Below are 24,000 nucleotides of genomic sequence, written 5' to 3'. Positions count from 1 at the left end.
AGGAGCACCTCTTCCCCAAGGTAGAAGGAGCACCTCTTCCGTCTTGGGGGAAGTAACGGCATGCTGTCTGGCCACAGCCTCGGACGCAAACCGCATCTCCACAGTTGTGAACTTTCTCCCTCTAACTAATTAATCCACTTCTTTCCAAATGGGTCGCAGAGCCCTTTCTGCTTCAGTTCTCATAGCCACCTCCATACGTTGTATGTTCTATACAACACTGTTGCTTTGGCTGTCCTTTCGGTAATTTCCCTGGGAGGGGATTCCTTGACGTTGTTCTCCCTTTTCATCATTTCTTGGAATCTTTCACTTCTCTCCGAACACACATCTTCAGACTACCGTCTCACCGCTTCTGCGAAACTCCTCCTTTTCATCTCACCATCTATTTCGCCGAGACATTTCACCAGCTCCTCCTCAGACGACTACACGTCTGAGTAACTAATTCTCTCTATTTTAACAGCACTTTTCCCTTCAAACAAGGGGGACTGCTATACCAAAACTGCCGTGAAGCAGCAAAAACAAGTGTCTTAAGACACAACAGTTACTAACAAATACAACTTCCGCACAAACAAAATTCACGATCAATTCTGTCACAGATGATTATAACAACGCTGAAAAATATATGAATGTTAATTTATTGATGCATTTGGGCAAATCTGTGACTGTATTATCAGACAATTTCAAAAAATACTTTAAAAAATTCAAAACTCTGCAAAAATCCGGTACAAATTCTTCATGGTTCAAAACGTTGCTTACTTTTTACTTAACCTAATACACACACACACACACACACAACACACACACACACACACACACATTGGCCTTCAAGCTTTCAGCTTGTCTTCCTCACCATTTTTCTCGTTGCGTATCTCCTCCCTCTCTTTTTCTCTACTCCGGCCATCTGTCTATGCATCAGTCTATTTATCTGTCTATATATTCGTGTTTGTATACTGATGTGGTGGAAGCCTACCCCATCATGCATGTTTCTATCTCTTTCTTCTTTTTCTTGCCTTTCTTTCTTTGCTTCTCTTATATTTCTCCGCACTTGCCTCTAACTCGTCTCTCTGTCTATTTCTCAACCCACGTCTCTCACCTGATATTTGTTATATCTTTCCCTCACCCCTTTCATTCTCTCTCTCTTTCTCTCTCTCTCCCTTTCCCTTCCTCTCTCTTCCTCTCTCTCTCTTCATCATATACTCCCTGCTTGTACTTGCAACATTAACTTCTAGCTTTACGTTCTTTTTTCATTTACTTGCACTTCTATCTTCTTTTCCATTTTCTGTAGACTATATCATCTATCTATCTATCTATCTATTCATTTACCCATCTCTCTCTCTCTCTCTCTCTCTATATATATATATATATATATATATATATATATATACACACACACACACACAGGCGCGCACATGCACACACACACATATACGTATATATCCCGGTAACACTCCTTATCTACACTTACCCTCTCATTATTTCTCACACTTTTCTCTGTCTCTCTCTCTGTCTCTCTCTCTCTCTCTGTCTGTCTCTGTCTCTCTCTGTCTCTCTCTGTCTGTCTGTCTCTCTCTCTCTCTCTTTCTCTTTCTTTCTCTCTCTCTCTGTCTCTCTCTCTGTCTCTCTCTCTTTCTCTCTCTCTCCCTCTCTCTCTCTCAATCACTCTCTGATCATCATTCCGTCATTCATTATCACTCCGTTCCTTATTCCTCTCTTTCACCGTCCCCCCTCCTACCCTCTCTGCTGTCTCTCCTCCTCACAATTCCTATCTCTTCCTCTCCTTCCGCTCCTTTCTCAACATTTCCTCATTTCTCTCTTCTCCCCCCTCTCTCTCTCTGAACTGATGCATCACTCTTATATTCTTTACCTCTCGTTCTCTTCTTTACTCAACACTCATCCTCTCTCTGCATCATTCTATAACATTTCTTTTTCTCCCACTAAACCATAGTCCTTTCACTTCTTATAGACACGTGCATTCTGGTTCTCTCTCTCTCTCTCTCCCTCCCTCGCTCACACGTTCACTGATTCTCTACCACACAGACAACACCCCGCCTCCATGCCGTTTCTACTATAAAGATTCCTACTATAAAGGTTTTTGTCATTATACCAATATATATATACATATATATATATATATATATATATATATATGCATATGAATTTGTGTTCCCTATACTGTTGAAGCACTTTGTTTATTACTGGGAGTACTGAATGTGTGGGTACTGCACGAAAAAGAAGGTAAATATCTACCTATTTATCTATCTATATGTACAGTCATGCCAAAACACGAAACTCTCGGAACTTGAGTCATTCTCTTTTAGTACCTTATTACTTAACACACTCACCGGTTCGATTTCCACCTATTTAGATCTCATAGCCACCTCCATCCGATGCAGTCATACGTTGTATGTTCTATATATATTGGAAGGTTTGGAGGTGATGTACAGAAATTATATTATAGAAAAAAATTAAGGTACTCAGAAATCTGGATGTTTGTACATTTACAGATTTTTATTAATGTCACATGTTTTATAAATTAAATAAAGCGCTTTTCACCTAATCGTGTAGGATTTTACATACGCACACATACATATATCTATATATATATTTTGTGTGTGTGTATGTATCCTTCTTTTTACCTATTTTTCTTTACATACACACATATTTAATACATGTACACATACATACACACACGCACGCGCACACATGGGTGGGTTTGTGCGCACATTTACATTTGAAAATACGATATATAAACTTATATTTATATTGTAAATTTTCTAATATCATGCACATTATCACATGTATCACAAATATTTTAAATTTGTAAACTGTTATACGAAATATCTGACCATATATATATGTGTGTGTGTGTGTGTGTGTGTGTGTGTGTGTGTGTGTGTGTGTGGTATGGGTGTGTATTGAGAGAGTGAGAGAGATAGAGAAAGAAAAAGAAATTACTGTTCTGTTCAGTTAAGATCAACAAAAAAGTATTCCATCCAGTTAGAGTTAAATATCATTTAATGTACACAGTATAAAGGCAGAAGCTACTATTAGTTTCATGCATTGGAGACGCGAGTCTAGGCTGATTTATAACACGAGGTGTGTTATAAAAAACCTGCCTAGATTCGCGTTTCAAATTCACAAAATTACCAGTAGCTCGTATTTTTATACTGTGTGCATTAAGTGATGCATACATACAAACGAACATACATACATATATATTGTGTCATCCCATAAAAAATGTGACTTTTGCTTCTTTTATTTTTCAAAATTGAGATAAACAAGGTTCTTTTTAAATCTAAACTATGCTCTCCTTCATTTTCTACAATGCTATTCCATCTATCTGGTAGACTTGCAAAGCCCCCTCTTCCAAAATTCACTTGTCCGTGACAAAAAATACTACTCCTGTACTGTTCTGACCTCGTCTTCAGAATTCATATTTTTCCGTACAAATGATTTTGAAGACTGCGGAAGAAATGATGATCACATATGGCAATATCCGGCGAATATTGTGGGTTGGGCATCGTTTCCCATTCAAACTGCTCCAGCCTTTGGAATGTCATCCTCGCTGTATGTGGCTGAGCATTATCTTGGTAGAATACCTTCCGTCTTGAAACCTAAAATGGTCCTTTTTCTTCTAGCGCTGACTTAAGCCGCTCAAGCTGCTCGCAGTAGATCTCCTTTGTTATCGCTTGGTTTGGGTTTAAAAGTTCAAAGTGGACTAAACCTTTCATATCCCTCCAAACAATAACAACACCTTACGTGGATGAATAACTTCTTTAGCTTGGGGTATCGGTGTTTCTCCTTTCCCTACCCACTGTCTTCGGCGCTTGACATTTTTATAGAGAACCCATTTCTCGTCAGCTGTCACTTATTCGGTCCAAAAAAGGTTCATTCATGAGATGTGACATCAAAGAAGAGCACACATTCACTCTCTTTGCGTGGTTATATTCGGAAAGTTTGTGAGGAATCCATTGACCTAATTTGCTAACTTTTCCGATGGCACACAGGTGTTGATGAATGGCTGAATGACCAAATCTAAGCTTCTCTCCAAGTTCTTCAGCAGTTACGATGGAATTTTATTTCACCAGGGTTTGCAGGACGTCCTTCACGAGCTCTACAGGTCTTCCAGGGTGAAGATCATCTTCTAAGCTATAGTTTCCGGTTCGAAATTTTCTAGAACCACCGTTGACACTGGCTTACGCTTATTGTCCGATCCCCATATACTACATTAGTATTCCTCGCACTTTCCGTTGTGTTGTTGCCGTTATTAAACTCATGAAGTAAAATACGCCGAATATGCTACTGTGTCACTTTTTCATTAACGCTTTGAAAAAGTAACTGTTAAAATCGAATTGCACTCTTCAAAACAGTATTGCTAATTGCAATGGTGTCGAGTAGCATTGATACTAGCAGGGACTACCCAGATTCTTCTTACCCTCACCATAGCACGCTCTTTCTCTCCGTCATTGATGCAAATTTCCCCAGAACGCAACTACAACCACTGGAACCACTGCAGCCATGCCTCAAATTAATTGTCTTATTACTTACTGAGTATTTTTTCTTAACTTCTAAGATTTGATTGGGCATTTGGTATAATCACGATGAAGCATTTTCTGCTGCCTTCGCTTGTTCAGTATTAACTGTTCTGATTTCTTTAAATTTAGTGTAAGCCAAGTAGAACAAGTCCATGATATCTCACCAGCAAACACGCTTGTAGCATGGAAGTACACTTGTAGCATGAAAGACACATCGTACTTTACACGATTCTCTATGTGCTTCATATTTTAAGTCCGTCCGTTCAAGTTACCTTTCCATAATTACCACTTTTCTAATATCTCATAACGTGAAAGCGTCGATTTGTTATATGACAATGGCTTAAAAGCGGAGGCGCTTCTTTAAATTCCACCGGCACTTTCATGTTTTTCATGTCGTATAAAAGTATATACATGTGTGTGTGTTTGTGCATAAATATTATACCTCTGAATTTATTTTCAGCATGTTTATCGATTTTTCTTCTCAAACACATGCGCGCGCTCACACACACATTAGATGGATAGATAGATAGATAGATAGATAGATAGATAGATAGATAGATAGATAGATAGATAGATAGATAGATAGATATACGTACATACAAATGTACAAGGGCCTAGTGGTTAGGGTGTAGCACTCACGACTACGAGATCATGGTTTCAATTCTTGGACCGGGTGGTGCCTTCTGTTCTTGAGCAAAAAACTTCTCACGTTGCTTTGCAATCCTTTTGACGCCTCAAGTGTGGTACAGCCTTGCATCAGTTCAGGCAACGGTGGAACTGAATTAATGTGCAACATATACGAGGGTCGGCCGAAAAGTTCATAGGCTGACCAAGATACTCTCATGAAATAAACTAAATAAATTTTATTTTTCAATATAGTCCCCTTTGCGGTCCACACACTTCTTCTATTGGTGTTGCAGTGCTTGGATTCCATTGGTGAAAAAGCTGTTGGTAAAAAAAAAGTCAACAGCAGATTTCACCTCATCATCACTGCGATACTGGTTCCCAGCCAAGTCCTTTTCATACTGGAGAACATATGATAGTCAAATGGGGCCGAATCAGGAGAATGGGAAGGGTGATCAGTCAATTCAAAGCCACAGTCTGACACATCAGTCATTGAAACCAAAATCTTTTGTGCTGGTGCATTGTCCTCATGAAACAAGAATTCTTTCGTCAGTTTTCCAGGACGTTTGCTCTTGGCAGCCTTTCGTGACTGCCTCAGCAAGATGGCACAATACTTTCCATTGAAGATGTAACTCTTTGGAAGATAGTTTTGGGGGATGCAAGAAGCATCGTGTTTATACACGATGCTTTTTGCATCCCTAAAATATGAGACAATCACCGTCCCTGCAAATGAAACGACCTTGACCTGCTTTGGAGCAAGTGAGGAGGGGTATTTCCACTGCATAGATTGTATCTTTGTCTGTTGCTCAAAGTGATGAAGCGGACACTCATCCTGAGTTACGAAACTGTTGAAGCGTACCAGCTGGGTCTGCCTGAAACAATGTCAGATTTTCCTGTGAGGTCATCAGCATGATGCCGTTTTTGATCAGATATCAGACTATATGGTACCCACGGAGCAGAAACCTTCGTCGTACCAAGTTGATTGTGTAGAATATTCTTAACTATCTCATGGAATACGCTAATAGCATCAGCTGTTTAATTTGTAAACAATCGCCTATCATCCGCCACTCTGTGGCGAACACGTTCAGTTTTTCCAGTTGCAAGACGTTCAAGTCTTGAACCATCTTCAAGACTCTCCCTTCTCATTTTAAACTGAGCTACCCTCTTTTGCACTGTTGAAAAATCTGGACTGTCATCCATCCAAAAAGTAGAAAACATGTCAGCATAAAAGTCCTTGAGGAATAAAGCCATTTTCTGCAGGTACTTAATAACAAAACGTTGCCAAATTTTGTCCATTTTCGAGAGAAGTTGGTACTAGTTACTTTTGAAGTCTTCTTTGAACAGTCAGATATCAATTTACCTGGAAAGAAACAATGCAGTTATTAAGAAGGAGAGCTGAAATTAATGCATGCAAGATTTCACAGCTCCAGCATTACACTTTCATAGTCAGCCTATGAAGTTTTCAGCCTCCCACCACAACGTATATTTGATCACTGTAAACCAATCATTTTTCTTGTTTAGCAGGAAACTGCAGAACCCTTTCTCAAAACATGTGAGACTACCATATATATATATATATATATATATATATATATATATATATATATATATATATATATATATATATATATATATATATATATATATTATGTCGGGATGGTCATTTTTTTTTGCCAGATAAACACACGCACTATACATTCGTTCTCCACTCGTTTATTACTGTTCTTATTTTATCTTTTGTCTATAGTCGGGAAATCTTTCGTCACACATCTGTGACTTCTACAACGACCTTCTCCGTCCACGTGTGTCTTCCTGCTCCGCTTAATCTTATGTGTCTGTGCGCGCGTGTGTGCATGCATGTGTGTGTGCGTGTGTGTGTGTGCGTGTGTGTGTGTGTGTTGCATTTTGAAAGTGCACCTAAATTTCAAAAACGTGTCGTAGTTTTTAAATAGATTTATTTACATGCATACCAAACAAGTTTCAACAATATTTTGTTTATCAACGGTACAAATATATATATAAAACAAGAGGGGTTTAACATAGTTAAGAAGTACGAACAAACATGTTTAAACGATCAAATGTTCAACTGTTCACATAAATTTCAGTGAGTTTCACGGATAATATCAATAAATGTTCAGCGTAGATTGTAACAAATGTACATGATTGAAAGTTCGGTTATATTGTTTTAAGTTTTTATAGAATACGTGGGCAAGAGAAAGAATAAAAAGGAACAGAGTAAGGAAGAAGGGTTTTTTTCTTTTACAATTTCTGTCGCGTTGCGTGTAGTTCTTTTTTCTTCGCGTGATGGTCCCTTCGCTTGCCATGCTAAAAAGCGAAGAGACCACTACGTGAAGAAAATGTATATGTATGTTAATTTTAATACAATATAATAAAAAATTAACCAATCAATACAATATCCAAAAATATTAACCAAATAACGTTGACAACAGTTTCATATAAGGTCAAACTTTCCTTAGCGGAAAGTTGGTTCAAACAATAGACCAATAAACGGACATCATACATACATACATACATACATACATACATACATACATACATATGCACACATACACACACACATAAATACACACACATACATGCACACATATACACAGATACATACGGAATATTAATATGTAAAATACGAAAATTTGAAACCAAAAACATAAATCTTAGTGAGAAAATTTAAGTTTTAAAGTATATTTTTTTGCAATTTCGTGATATATTTCCGGGGTTTCTTTTTGCGTGGGGTGGGTACATTGTTGCTTTTCAATGTGTATTTTGTAGAATTTTTCTTTCAGTTCTGCTGTCAATTATTTTAATTACGTTAATTATACTTTCATTGTATTTTTACTCTATTTCTATTATCCTCTCACTATCTATTTGGTTATATCTGTTATCAGATTTTCTATGAAGTAATCCCTTATGAATCACTCAAATTTCATCAGTCAGATGATTGATATGTGACTGCTGCTCTCTCTTCTCTTTCTTTTTCTCTATCTCTCTGTCTACACACACACACACACACACACACACACACACACACACACACACACACACACACAGAGGATGCGGTGAATAGATTGTTGTCTAAATTACGCAAAAAGGAAAATAACTCTGACAACTCATTTTAATAGATATATTTACCAAAATTACAAAAAAGTATCTTGAAACACCAAACACTACATTTATTCAATAAAATTGCCATTGGCTTCAACCACGGAATCTCCTGCAACCCTTGTGGACGGTCCTCTTGTTTAAGTTGGTCAATGCTGCCATAATACTTGCCTTTGGTTCATCTTTGGTATTACAAGGAGTTTTGTTGATCTCTCCCTCAACAACGCCCACCACATAATAATCAAGAGGGTTGTATTCTGGGGAGTTAGGTAGCCAGATGTTTGGAGAGATGAGGTCGCAGAAATTGTTTGACAGTCATGGCTGGGTTCTCTTCTTGACTTCACGATGACTCCGTGTTGACAGCATGTTGCTTTCAAATTTCTGGCAGAGTGAATTGCGTCATGGTGCTGTTTTTCTCACAGATGATGCCCAACTGACCCCACTATGCTGTGTAGTCTAGTCGTCAAATTAAAAACAAACAATGCTCATGCATGAAATTAAAAATATAAAATGATGACAATTTAACCATCGTACCCGCTGTGTGTGTATGCATATGTGTGTGTGAACGTGTGTGTGTATCACAGTATTACAGCATCAAGTTATCGACCAGACCATCAAATTCAGTTATGCATCGCTGGTCACAATGCACTTCCAATTTTATCTTAATTGCGCCATTCTTTTCCATCTTGACCCAAATTGGTTGACTAAATCGTCTTTCTGTCGTCAAGTAGCCTTTTCTGACCTCTAGGACTCGGCAACAGCAAGGGTCAACCTGCTGTCTGTGAATCTTGCAGCATGTCCGCCCCAGCGGAAGTTCTGCTTACGGTGCTCTGTGATTATATCGTTCACTCCGCTCCGTTCTCTTTGTAGAATTCCTAGCATGGATCTTTCCATAGCCTTTTGAGTTGCAGCCAATTAATATTCTGTCCTCTTCGTAATAACCCACGTCTTACACAAGAGCGGAGGTAGGACGTTGCTAATATAGAGTTTGGCAAGTATGCCATTGTCTAGCTTTGTTTGAAGCTCATCTTTTATTGAGTTGAAGGCCTTCCATCCTGCCCTCAATCTTTTCGAGATTTTAGCATCCATATCTCGTAGCATATTCACTGTGTGATTTAAGTCGACGTGCTCCTTTACCTCCTTGATTTCATAGCGTCCCAGGGCGGCAAGCTGGCAGAATCGTTAGCACGTCGGTCAAAATGCTTAGCGGTATTTTACCCGTCGCTGCGTTCTGAGTTCAAATTCCGCCGAGGTCGACTTTGCTTTTCATCCTTTAGGGTTCGATAAATTAACCACTAATCAAGTACCGGCGTCGTTGTGATCAATTGTTCCCCTCATCACAAAGATCCAGGCCTTGTGCATATAGGAGTTATTTTATTTTAAGACCTACAGTTAAGCTCAGAGTGTACAACTCTGCATGGTTTGCATGGTCTGTAGCTGAGCTGTGGTTTCAGCAATGAATGCAACGTCATCTGCGAATCGAAACTGCGTTAGTTGCTTGTGTAAAACGTGACTCTTTGATGGAGCACAATCTGATTTGGGTTCAATACGTGATTGAAGTCATCACACTTTAATTGAACCTCTGAAGTTGTTGAAAAAGAAATAAGTATTATCAAAGTCCACTTGACAGCTTTGTTAATTTAGAGTTTTGGTAAATAAAAGTAATCTTGTAGCAAGATACATCCCGAAATTCAAATACACTTAAACACTTTCAGTGATTTCAGACTGCTGGGTAGAAGGAAAACAATAGTTTTCCTTACCCATACACTTGAAAACACGTCCAAGAATGCTAGCAATACAAGTGAAAGAGCCTGCTGAGGGTGATGAACCGGACAAGAGATTAGGTCTATCACATAAGAACAGGACCAGCAAGTTTCCATGTAGACACAGTCTCCTCAATCAAATTTTACACGACATTGGTCGACTCGAGACTATGATACAAAGTAGTAGACACTTAAACAAGATGCCAGGTAGAGAGATCGAACCTCCAAAAATCGCGCTGTCGAGAAATAATGTTAGTATGTCACTTGGGAGAAGAACAACGTCATACAAAGTCAGTTCCCCATAAATCTAAGGCTTTCATTCCAAAGTAAACATAGTTTTTATTCCCAAGTTAACATAGTAAATATATAAACAGTTGAGAATGGAATCCATTAACCTAATTATCAGTTTAGCATTATGCCACAAAACGGGGCGCAGTTGTATGGATTAATTCCAGTACACTTGTACTATTTAATAGACTGATGAGGTATGGAATTATATGCTGGAATATTTAGTGTCTACCTCATTACTGTTATCTACTCTGTTATTGTGATATGGAAATAAGGTAATCAAAAAGGATATTTGGCAAAATTTTGATTGCGAAACCTTGGAGAAGTAAATTAAAGTTCACGATGTGTTCGGTTCGAGATCCTTAACTTTTAACCAATTATCTTGTTTATGGAACAACATATATTAGTTTTCTGTTTGTTTTGCCTTTTTTTTTTGCTTTTTCTTTTAGGTGGGGTTAGGTAAATAGAACTAGGAAAGTTTATACTTATTTTTAAAAGCAAGTACATGTTCAACTATGAAAAGTATAGTCTTTTGTTTTAATTTCTAGGCCATGAAACTATTAGGAAATGTCAAACCACTTTTCAGGCACTTTATAATGGAAAAAAAAAAATAATTCTTATCAAAAAAATAAAATGTAAACCTGCAAGTTATTAAATCCCACGAAACAAATTTTCAATTTTATCACATATTTCATGCAAAAATATTTACCCACAGAAAACGAAAAATCGGTATGTCAACAGGGCAGGATCTCGTTTCCTCTTCTATTTAGTCACCCATAAGTTTTATTTCATGTCTTGTTTTTTAAATCTTCTGGTTTAATGGTCGCTTTTCTTTCCGTCATTGTTTTTAACCTACTTTTATTTTGTCCTTGTCAACTACTAATTATAAGAGGATGGAGAGCGCTAAACTAGCACAATCTTTGAGAGCATCGAAGAACATTCCTTGCGTGATTTGTTCCACTTTTTTTTTACGTTCTGAGTTTAAATCCCGTTAAGCAAAAGTTTGCCTTTCATCCTTCCAAGAAGAATAAAATTAAGTGCCAGTCAAGTGCTGAAGTCGATTTAATCTACTGTTCTTCCCTCCTCCACAAAATGAGAAGTTTCTTGCGTATATAAGATACTGATAGTAAAAAATCTTTTTACTATCAGTATCTTATATACGCAAAAAAAAGAGAACAAGAATTAAACAAATAGACATAAGAAAGAAACTCTTTTTTGTTCTTAAGTATGTAACTTTAAACGGTGTCCGTATTCATGATATCAATAGTACTTTTACACGTTACCATACCACAAGCAGCAACTTTTGTGAATTGCCATTTTATGTTGTACCGACGATCGACTGCATTAAGTTATTGTATGAAAAGTTTACAAGCAGGCCCATGATCAAAAGGATTCCAGCCATAAGCATCTGGCCTTCTATCAGAAATAGTATAGCTAAAGCAACATCATCCAGTTTTAAGAGAAAAATCTAGCTGCTATTTCTAGCAGATTGAGATACTTCTGTATGTCCTTGTCACTTAATAATCCAGTGTGGCGAAATTTGATCCGATTTCCAACAGATAGTAAATGGTTCGGAAAGACGTCTAAATGCAACCGTGATTGTAGGTGATAGTAAATAGAAATCCAGACACAGTGGCACAAAAATTGACAAAAGTTAGAGCTAAAGGAATGAAGGAGAGAGAGGGAGAGGGAGAGAGAGAGAGAGAGAGAGAGAGAGAGAGGAAGAGGGAGAGAGGGAGATGGAGAGAGGCAGAGAGAGTGAAAAACACTGTATGTATATACGTGTGTTTGAGAGAGAGAGAGAGAGAGAGAGAGAGAGAGAGAGAGAGAGGGAGAGAGAGAGAGAATGAATGAGTGAGTTGTGAGTGAGTGAGTGAGTGAACAAAGTAGAGACAGAAAGATTAACAGAAAGACAAGTCTTAGGAAAGGTAGAAAGAATGGATGGAAAACACCAAGATGATAGAATTACCTTTTTTTTCTTTTTTTTTCTCCTTCCTTTTCGCAGCACTTTCAATATTTCCTTTTTCATCTTATTAATTACATCTGTCTCCTCTTTTCCTACTATCTGAATCTCATCTCCACCCACTTTTAACAACTTCCTAGATTTGATTCTATATCAAATTTCTATCTTATCTTTCACAGTCTTATTTAAACATATCCCTACAACCATTTATATGCCATTGACCAAGGGATATGCGAAAACCATATATATATATATATATATATATATATATATATATATTAATAAATCATAGGGTGGCAAAAAAGCTATTTTAGCAAAATAAAATATTTTGCCAGGTCAGCTATCTTCAGCGGAATAACCTAGATGTAGCATATAAACACGAGGCAAACATAGGAAACATGACTTATGCTTATATGCTTAATTTTTCAAAATTTACCGCGCATGTACGGTTTACCTAATCGGCAGCAAATACAAAAAATGCCGATTTTCTTTAAGAAATTAGCCAAATTATATTTTATCATTATTAATAAATCATAGGGTAGCAAAAAAGTTTTTTGAAATTTCATTTACTACCAGCGGTCTAGCGAGAAGAAAAATTTAGTCAATAGACTATATATTATTCATTTAAAATACAGAGATGCCTATAATAGGACATCTAACCCGCTAGAAAGAGCAGCAAAAACTCTATACCACAAAATTAGGGTTAATTTCAAAAGGGAATGAAAAATAAAAACATTTACCAATCTATTTTCCGTATCATGATTTCAAGCTATTTTAGCAAAATAAATTATTTTTGCTGACCTGGCAAAATAACTGCCACTCAATTGTCTGTGAACTCTGTAAAAGCTATAAGACGTGACATGGACAGCAGCAACGTGAACTACAAAGCTGTGACCATCAGAAATGAATACAGCAGGCGTTCTCACTGCATCTCCACGCCAGAAGCAGTCCCTACAGAGCCTTTAGCTCAATTAATACGGCTCTGTGCAGCTGCTGAAGATTGATGTCAATCCTTGACTGAAGAGGGTTGCTGGAAGTCTATATGTTTGACAATAGGATTTGGCTTCTTACCACACCCGTGGAAAGAGTTAGATGTGGTATTCGGAGAATTTCTACGACTTCACAATTCCCAATTACTGGCCCCCTAATTCACACAATTGTAATCCCATGAAATACTACATGTGAAGCGTGGTTGAGAAAAGCACCAACCGCTCTGACTGTAACAACAAGGCCGACCTGACGACTAAATTCAAAGAGGTGTTCAAAGATGTTCCCAACGACGCAGTTCCAAAGCCGTCATCTGGCCGTGGTGGAAGATGATATCCTCCAGGATAATCTTTCTCTTTTTTCTCTTTACTTGTTTCAGTCATTTGACTGCGGCCATGCTGGAGCACCGCCTTTTAGTCGAGAAAATCGACCCCAGGACTTATACTTTGGATGCCTAGTACTTATTCTATCGGCCTCTTTTGCCGAACCGCTAAGTTACGGGGACGTAAACACACCTGCATCGGTTGTCAAGCGATGTTGGGGGGGGGGACACAGACACACACATACATATATATATATATATATATATATATGTATATATACGACGGACTTCTTTCAGTTTCCGTCTACCAAATTCTGGAGTGGGAAACTGTGTTTTCCTTTCCTTTTATGCAAAGTGTACTGTCAAATTTAGCCCAAGCACCCTGTATATATATATATATATATACATATATATATATATATATATATATATATATATATATATATATATATATATATATATATATATATATATATATATATATATATATATATATATATATATATATATATATATATATATATATATATATATATATATATATATATATATATATATATATTACAATTAAAAGGGTAAAGGTTTATCAATTTATTAATTTATTAATAAATCAACAATTAATAATTTTTACCAAGCCCTTCGGTATGTAAACACCATTATCGGTGGAGAACTTATTTAAAAGTTCTTATGTTTGCTGATCCCTTAATTATGTTTATATATATATATATGTATATGTATATGTATATACATCAGAAATGGAAAACAAAACAATAAATTGAACAATTATTTCAATTCAATTTAAATATTTTAAACAAACAAATGACACATCTCATAAATTACAGCTGTTTCCGCTTCGTTAATAAAACGTTTAAATTCGTTTAAATATGTGTTGATGTTTTATTAGATAGACATATTTTCTTAAATATTTGACGAAAAATATCAAATGAAAATATTTATAATTTCTAAATTATTACGAAGACGCTATATAAGAGCGAGCTTAATCATAAATAAGTAAATAATCTAACTGAAATTTTGTAAATTCATGAATTTAAATCTATAACTATTCCGTTCTGTAACAGATTTATTTGCACAATAGAGACGTTTATCTATACACATATTTATACATACTTATATATATACACATACACCTATCATTTATGTATACATACGAACACATACATGTACGTATATACAGATTCATACACACATGTATCTATTTATCTTAATACATTACGTTATATATAGTAATTCAAATTTAAATATTTTTAATTTGACTATTAGAATGAAAGGAAGATAACTACTTTTCCGTTTATAGAAGCAAAACGAAAAACAAAATCAATTCGATACGGTCAAAAACAAAACCATTTAAATACAACAAAAAAAGTAATACAATACAAACGAAATGCCCCACATACTAACAATGAGCCTAAACAACAAATTAAATAAGATAAAGAAACTATATCTACATATATACACCATTATTTCTTTGCTTACATACATATATTTATCGATACTTATAAAACAAAACGGAAAACGAAACCATATGGACATAGTAAAATACATTGTATATATATATACTTCAAAACCCAAATAATACCTATATAAAGCAATTTATTGTTTTAGTTTCTATTCAGCCCTCACGTTTACATATATACATATATATATATACGTATATATATGTATATATATATATATATATATACATATATATATATATATATATATATATATATATATATATATATATATATATATATATATATATATATATATATATATATAGTTTCTATTCAGCCCTCACGCTTACATATATACGTATATATATATATACGTATATATATATATATATATATATATATATATATATATATATATATATATATATATATATAGAGAGAGAGAGAGAGAGAGAGAGAGAGAGAGAGAGAGAGATACACACAGACATATATATATATATATATTTTAAGGCACACATATACACACTTATACATATATATTTATCTTCGAAACGCCTAGTTTAGAATAGAGGCAGCTGATGAAGGGATAATTCCAAGTGGCTATTTGTTTTCCTATGTGTTCGTTCCGTTGTCTGTAGTTCATTTTTCTAACGTCCTGTACCCGAATATGTATCTATATACACAGGTGGATGTAAGTAGGTACATATATGTGTGTATACATGCTTATATATCATTTGTATTATATATATATGTATGTATGTATATGTCATATATGCATGTTTATATACGTACATAGATACACACACACACACACACACACACACACACACACACACACACAAACACACACACACGGACAAACATTTATCAAGTCATCCCATAAGTAATGTACGGATTTTAAATAAGGAAAACAAATGATCAAATCGGACATTCTAATGAAACTTAATCGTCAAAATAATTTCTAACGTCCTGTACCCGAATATGTATCTATATACGCAAGTGGATGTAAGTAGGTACATATATGTGTGTATACATGCTTATATATCATTTGTATTATATATATATGTATGTATGTATATGTCATATATGCATGTTTATATACGTACATAGATACACACACACACACACAAACACACACACACGGACAAACATTTATCAAGTCATCCCATAAGTAATGTACGGATTTTAAATAAGGAAAACAAATGATCAAATCGGACATTCCAATGAAACTTAATCGTCAAAATAATTTCTTTGATTATCTATGACATCTTCCCATCGACTCGTAACCTTTTTAATCCTATTAATGAAAACTATACTCGTTCAGTTTCGAAGAGAAGAACACTAAAAGGTCAGTTTCGACTTCTCAATTATTTTGAGAGTTAATCTATCCAAATGATTCTGCAAACTAAGGAATAAGTGGTAATCTGAACGAGCATAATCTGAGGAATAAGGTGGACGAGCAATTTTCTCCCAACCGAATTCCTTGATCTTCTATGACATGATCTTTGCAGTGTGGTGGGGTCCTGCATTATCCTGATGAAATATTCACTCCCTTTCGATTCACTAAAGCAGGCCTTTTATTCTTCAAAGTAGCACTCAAACGCTCTAATAAGAGCACTGATTGTTGCATTAGTTGGTAGCCAAAGTGGATGACTCGTTTGCAATCCCACTAAACAGAGAGAAAAAGCTTCTTCGCATGGAGTTCTCTTTGAGGTTGTGGTTGGGCCTTTCCCCCTTCACCAAGCCAATGTCTACGACGCTTAATATTTTTATATAAGACCCGTTTTTCATCACCGGTCATCAATCTGTCCAAAAAAGGTGAAACAGGTTCATGAGAACGAAGAGAAGAGCAGATGTCCACTCGGGATTTTGCAGTTGGCTTCAGACAAATCATGAGGCACCCATTTTCCGAGTTTGGGGATCTTTCCGAGCTGTTGAAGATGTTGGTGAACAGCTGTATGGCTTAAATGAAGCTTACTTGCCAATTCTTCAACTGAAACTGCATGATCTTTTTCAAGTTCTGTCGAAAGGAATTTGTCATAAAATTGGACGTCCTGTCCGGGCCTCATTTTCAAGGCTGAAATCTCCACTTCTGAATTTTACAAATCAACTTCTGCAAGTTCTTTCATTCAGGTATTCTTCTCCATGAGCTGATACGTTTCAGCTGCAGAGTTCCCTTTTTTAAACTCATAAAGCAGTATGTGCCTTAAATGCTCCTTTTGTTTGAAGAGCTTTAATTAGCGAAATTTCAATTAGATTATCCTACAAGATAAAATTTGATTAGTTTAAATATGTCCAAATACATATAAATATTACTTGATGCCATTAGACACTCTAAAATATTGTTAAAGCGTTTACAAATTGAAAATATAGAAGTCCGAATGTTACTTATCGGATGACCTATGTATGTCTTTCGCTAATTAAGCTGGAACTCTTAGAGCATAACTCATTCTCATACTTATTCTGCATCGAGTTACAGATACTCCGTTATCATAGTTGCCGTCAGAAATGTAACGAACCTGTTATAGGTCCATTCCAAACCTGCAAGTAACGTCGTTTATTGTTCAGCACCACACACAGATACACGAAAACAAAATGGGAGTAACATGTAAGTTGTCGTGTTATCTTGAGTGGATTGCGCTGTCGGGGTCGAAACCCCTTCTATTACACGAATCAAGCAAGTGATAACAGAATAGAAGTTGTTGGTATTGTTGTTGCTTATTCTCATTTGAAATACAGTTTCTGCTTCTTTAGTAGTTATTATTGCTACCTTCTCATTGCTACCACAAATCAAACGATTAAATTCTCGTTGTGGCTATTGCTGTTGTTATTCATATCTTTCATGCTCATTGACTTTTTATACCATCACTTCTTCTGTGCCGTAGTTATTGTCATCCTCCTCCTCCCCATCATCATCATCATCATCATCCTCATCATTATCGGTCTCTCCATCTGTTTATCACTGAATTTCAACGTCAACCTTATTTTCTCTTGTAATGACCTTCGATGATCGTAGGATAGATCAAAGCACTGGTTCAATCGATTTCGAAAGTGCCAAACTTCTATTACTAAAGATTCACGTAGAAACCTAGTTTAGAGCTTAGAATATGTGCCTCTCAAGTTCCGCTTGCCAATAGCAACTTCAGTAATCTCTTGCTAAATCACACGAATGTTCTATGACTCTATCAAAATCATTTTCCAAGTGTACATTTTTTTTTCTGTTTCGATTGATTGAACATTGATTGTTTTCTAACTTTCTTGTATAAAAAAAGTACATTTTAAAATTTTGTTCTGAGAAGCTTTAAAATGTCTAAATTAACTCATTTCATATACAATGTGTGCAAATACACTAGTGACTACATATGTATGTGTATGCATGTGTGTGTATGTGTAGTACGTTACAACCCCTATATATTCCTACATCCGTATACATAGAGAGAGTGAAATTGATATGGATGTATTCTCATCGGTCTGTCAATTTGTAGAGTGCATAATACACGCACACGTGCTCTCTCTCCTTCTCTCTTGATCTCTCTTTTTCCTTATTCTTCCCTTCCCTCTCCTCTCTCTCTGCCTCTGTCTCCCGCTTCATCTCTCTCCTTCTCTCTCCGTCTCTCTTTCTCTCTCTCTCTCTCTCTCTCTCTCTCTCTCTCTCTCTCTCTCTCTCTCTCTCTCTCTCTCTCTCTCTATCTATCTATCTATCTATGTATCTATCTATCCACCTATCTATCTGTCTCGCGAACCTACTCGCGTATATTGCTGTATAATTGTATAAATGGCTCTGCTCGGTTTAGATAATTAATTATTTGTTTAATTAACTGAACTGTTTAGTCATTGAATAATAGAAATACAAGTTGAGTATTCCACATTCGCATGTAATTTTAACGCATTTCTCCAGCAGATGTTGTATAATACTTTATTTTTATTTCTGAATGCTGAAAGGTAGGTATGTTGAATATGCCTATTTCTAAATGCATTTGCTGTTAGGCTAATTTAATTTCCTCGCTTCTACCGTCTTCAGCATGATATATCCAAGGAAGTAGCAAAGGGAAACATTACTTCGCCCGTTCATACTTCTGAAATTTCTCCCATGTGCTATGGCAATATATGTTTTGAAATCTTTGAAACAACTGTAATGGGTTTTAGATTCGATTTGTTAAAAAAATTTTGTGGTATTTATGTTCGAGTGGAAAATGTTTTCTTCTTAGATTTGAAAATTTTATTGTAATATTGGAAATGATAAAAGGCGGCGAGCTGGCAGAATCGTTAGCATGCCGGGAGAAATGCTTAGCGGTATTTCACCTGCTGCTACGTTCTGAGTTCAAATTCCGCCGAGGTCGACTTTGCCTTTCATCCTTTCGGGGTTAGTTAAATAAGTACCAGTTACGCATTGGGATCGATGTAATCGACTTAATGCCTTTGTCTGTCTATCTTTAGCCCTTTGTGGGCAATAAAGAAATAAATATTGGAAATGACATCCAATTTCAAACATGGACTGAAAACTATTTTTTACGTTTTTTTTTTATTTTAAATTTTTTTATATCATTGAATGTTTTATGTAGTTTACTTTCTCTTTTAAACTGCTAATTTCTAAAGCATTATTATAATATTATGCAGCACAATTAAAAGATTCGTCATCCGAAGATACACTGAATGACTATGAATATAAATTACTATCTTGTTTATTATTTTTCTTTAAACTCTTTATAGAGGTAATATCTTCCAGGATTTATTTCTAGTTTTATATGTATAAAAATGAAAGGTATATTTTAACAGTAATTTTTACATTAATTTCTCTAACATACACACATATATACTTGCTTAGAAAGTTCAATATTTTCCCTATAAATTTCAATATGGCACAAACTTTATTATGTAAAACTTAATCCATTTACAAAATACTTAAACCAAGGATGGGTAATCTTCTTTCGAGATCTGGGCCACATAAGACCGGCGCTACGAAAAACTTTCAAAGTAAATTTTCGTCAGCTGTTTCATTCAAGAAGTTGCGGGGGTCGCAGTTTGCCAGTGGCTGCCCTAAACTATGCTAAACTACTGCTTGCAGTTTGGCCTTATATCAACCTATATTCAATAAACCTTCTCATAACCTGTTCTCTTTTTTCACTCACTCCCTCCCCACCAAGCTTCCTTTTCATCGATCACCCTACTCAGCTATCTTCTTAGTCTAATCAAATAAACGAGCATTAAGCCAAACAACAACAAACAACTAAAGCACGTGCACATGGAATGTATTAGTTTGATGCTCGGTAAGATGAGCTTTTGACGTTTCTAGCATAGTTCTTCGTCGGAACGAAAAACGAAAAACGAAAAACTCATCAGAAGAAAAGAAATCACCAGCAGCACGTGTGTAGTTACATTGCTAACTGCTTAGCTTGTTTCATGACATCTAACCATTTATTTAATTTATTATCTGAAATAAATTATAAAGTTTATTATTTCTAATAAATTATTTAGTTCATTATCTGAAATAAACTGAAAATCCGATTCATTAAAATTTGTAACAAATGGCAAAACCAATTATGCATACTTCATTTATTTAACAAAACTTTCTTTTATTTAAGGAAATCACAAGTAAAATACTCATTCACTGAGTCCTTCAAGCGGATAGACAAACATGAAGTTCCAGTCAGCTTGATATTCATAAGTTTTACTCTACACACATTATATAATCACACCATCAGTATATGCTCAGCTATGTTATTAAAAGCGCTTGAAAATGCTAACATTAACACACACATACACACAGATACACATATTATTATTATTATTATTATTCAGTAGTTTTATTTTTATAACGTGCTTTCACTTCACTACCGAGCGCAGCTCTGTGCGCCTTGGGTATGTGCTGTGGTTTGCTGTGGTGCTCTTATGGTTACTGTATTGAAAGTGTTTTGCGTAGAATGTGTTCAGTACCCAGTAGTGCAATTTTCTGTATGTTATATATATTTGTAAGTCCTTATTATTATTATTATTATTATTATTATTATTATTATTATTATTATTATTATTATTATTATTATTATTATTCAGTAGTCTATTTTTTTCACATGCTTTCACTGCACCACCGAGCACAGCTCTGTGTGCCTCGGGTATGTGCTGTGGTTTGTTGTGATGCTCTTATGATTACTGTATTGAAAGTGTTTTGCGTAGGATGTGTGCAGTGCCCAGTAGTGCAATTTTATGTATGTTATATATATTTGTAAGTCCTGGTGTTTTGTTATGTATTTGTCTGAATATTTTTTATCATACCTAATGCAACCACTATGATAGGAATTATTTTTATTTTTAGACTTCACATTCGAGTTACCTGTATTTCTAGGTATTTGTATTTTGAAAGTTTCTCCATTTCTTTAAGAGATACTGGGATTTTGCTTTGACTGTTTCTTTTGCGTTAATTTAGCTCAGTACGTGCCATGAAGGGGCTTTTCTTGCCATCGTTTTATCATGATCTGTTGCTGTTCTAGTTTTAGTTTGGATTTCATTTGTTGTACAGCTTTTGTTGTTTCTTCTTTTTCTTCACAGTTGTTAGGTAGTATGACTTCTTTTTTGTATTTGTCCGCTTCCTTAAAGACTGAAAACAGTTTTTTTTTGTTTTGCTCGTGTTTTGTGGCTATTTGTATTAGTTTTCCTTGCTTCTGAAGTAGGTATTTTTGTAGTCCTATGGTGGTTATTTTGTAATAGTTTGCTAGCTGTATAAGGTCTCTACAACCTTCTATACGTTGTATATATAACCTTTCTATGTCAGATTTTGGGTGGTGCATCCTAGATCTTATTATTTTTATTGTTTTTCTGTCTATTTTGATTAGTTCGCTTAGTGTCCAGTTAAGGATATTGTAGCTGTAACTTATAACTAGTACGGCTGAATTGTTGATACGTATTATCTTGTTTTTCACATTGAGCTCTGTTTCTAGTATTAATCTAACTCGTCTATACTATTCTTTTTTTTAATTTTCTCTTTCATTTGTGTGTGTTTTATCGTATCTAGTTCATTGATTCCTAAATATTTGTATGTCTGGCTTTGGTCTAATTCTCTTATTTCATTTGCTTTATCTAGTGTGATGCTGCTACGCTTAACTAGTTTTCCTCTTTTCAAGGTTGCTTTGGAACATTTTTCTAAGGCAAATTTCATATTTATTTCTTTGGTAAATCCATGTACTGTCTGTAGTAATATTTCCAGCTGTTTATCATTTGTAGCGTACAGTTTTAGGTCATCTATTTATAAGAGGTGGTTCATTGTTTTGCCGTAACAGTTGTATCCACAGCCAGTTCTGTTTAGCATGTCAGATAAAGGTGCAGTGCCAAGCAGAAAAGGAGTGGAGAGAGTATGTATCCTTGGAATATTCCTCTTCTAATGGAGGTGGCTTTGGTTTTTGAGTCCCTCTTTTGTTTGGAACTGTATTATTATTATTATTATTATTGAGTGAGGGAGCAGTGCATGCCATCAAAGTGACATTGGGGTAAAATATACGAAGCCCATTATACCCATCATTACTACCTGTCTGATAAGGCTACACCAGGCACATGCATCACAACCATATGTGCACGACATGGTGATCTCATATCAAGATAAACAGCGCATGACCTCGCAGGTGGGGCCCAGTTAGAATTTTCTTCAAGTCGAGTAGCCCATTCCGCTCAAAAGTTCCCTGAAAAAGGTTTGTTTAAGGATGTTGAGCAAAACACCCATGTTTCCAAAGGTGAATTATTCAAACCCCAAAGAATTCCTCTCAACACATGGCTATGATGCTCCCCCACTACTTCTGCTCATGATCAGAGATTCATATATCGTCAGCCACCAAGGGACATGCTCAACTGGTTAAGGTCAAACAACTGACAGGCAAATTTGTGGTATTGAGCAGAATGTTTGCTGTAGCCCATCTTTTATACCAAAACAAAACAATGTACATGATAACACTTCCAATCAATTAAGATCAGAAGCCATGAGAGCCACTGCCTGGTACGGCATCCGGGCATTTATTATTATTATTATTATTATTATTATTATTATTATTATTATTATTATTATTATTATTATTATTATTATTATTATTATCATCATCATCATCATCATTATTATTATTATTATTATTATTGTTCAGTAGTTTTATCTTTATAACGTGTTTTCACTTCACTACCGAGCGCAGCTCTGTGCGCCTTGGGTATGTGCTGTGGTTTGCTGTGATGCTCTTATGGTTACTGTATTGAAAGTGTTTTGCGTATGATGTGTGCAGTGCCCAGTAGTGCAATTTTCTGTATGTTATATATATTTGTAAGTCCTGGTGTTTTTGTTATGTATTTGTCTGAATATTTTTTTATTATACCTAAGGCACCTACTATGATAGGAATTGTTTCTGTTTTTAGATTCCACATTCGAGTTACCTCTATTTCCAGGTCTTTGTATTTTGAAAGTCTTTCCATTTCTTTTAGGGAATATTATTATTATTATTATTATTATTATTATTATTATTATTATTATTATTATTATTATTATTGTTGTTGTTGTTGTTGTTGTTGTTGTTGTTGTTGTTGTTATTATTATTAACTATATATACTTAATGAATATGCTTCGTGTATTTTCCGGAGGTATGAAGTAGTTTCAACTCTAAGTCGTCTTTCAACACGCCAGAAATAGCAACGAAATATCCTCTCTCAAATTAGACGTCACTGTCTTAAACAAGGAATGATACATTTGATACATTTGACTAATTTCTTAATGATACATTAGATGCCTTGTAAAAGACGGTTTCATCGACTGGAATATTATTGACCATAGGTCTATTCAATTAAGACTGGCTTGAATTTAAAAGCAACATCAACATGCACGCGCAAAGAGGCGCACACACACACATAAATATGTATGTATGTATGCTTGTATGTATGTACGTACATATACATCTACGTTCTTATGTGTCTATGTATGCATGTG

General features: G+C 35.4%; 1 protein-coding gene across 1 annotated transcript in view; it reads left to right on the top strand.

Annotated features, from left to right (window-relative positions):
- Window positions 1-1,690: 1,690 nt before the first annotated feature.
- Window positions 1,691-24,000, top strand: part of LOC106878554 (cholinesterase) — a 69,850-nt gene continuing 47,540 nt past the window's right edge. Inside the window, exon 1 of the mRNA XM_052970475.2 lies at window positions 1,691-2,232. The gene's annotated coding sequence lies outside the window, so the exon portion shown is untranslated. The remainder of the gene's footprint in view (window positions 2,233-24,000) is intronic.

This window comes from Octopus bimaculoides, chromosome 9 (genome assembly GCF_046866305.1).
Source record: "Octopus bimaculoides isolate indiv1 chromosome 9, ASM4686630v1, whole genome shotgun sequence".
NCBI lineage: Eukaryota > Metazoa > Mollusca > Cephalopoda > Octopoda > Octopodidae > Octopus > Octopus bimaculoides.
The sequence above is the reverse complement of the archived record's forward strand: the minus strand, read 5'-3'. Positions and strand labels throughout refer to the sequence as shown.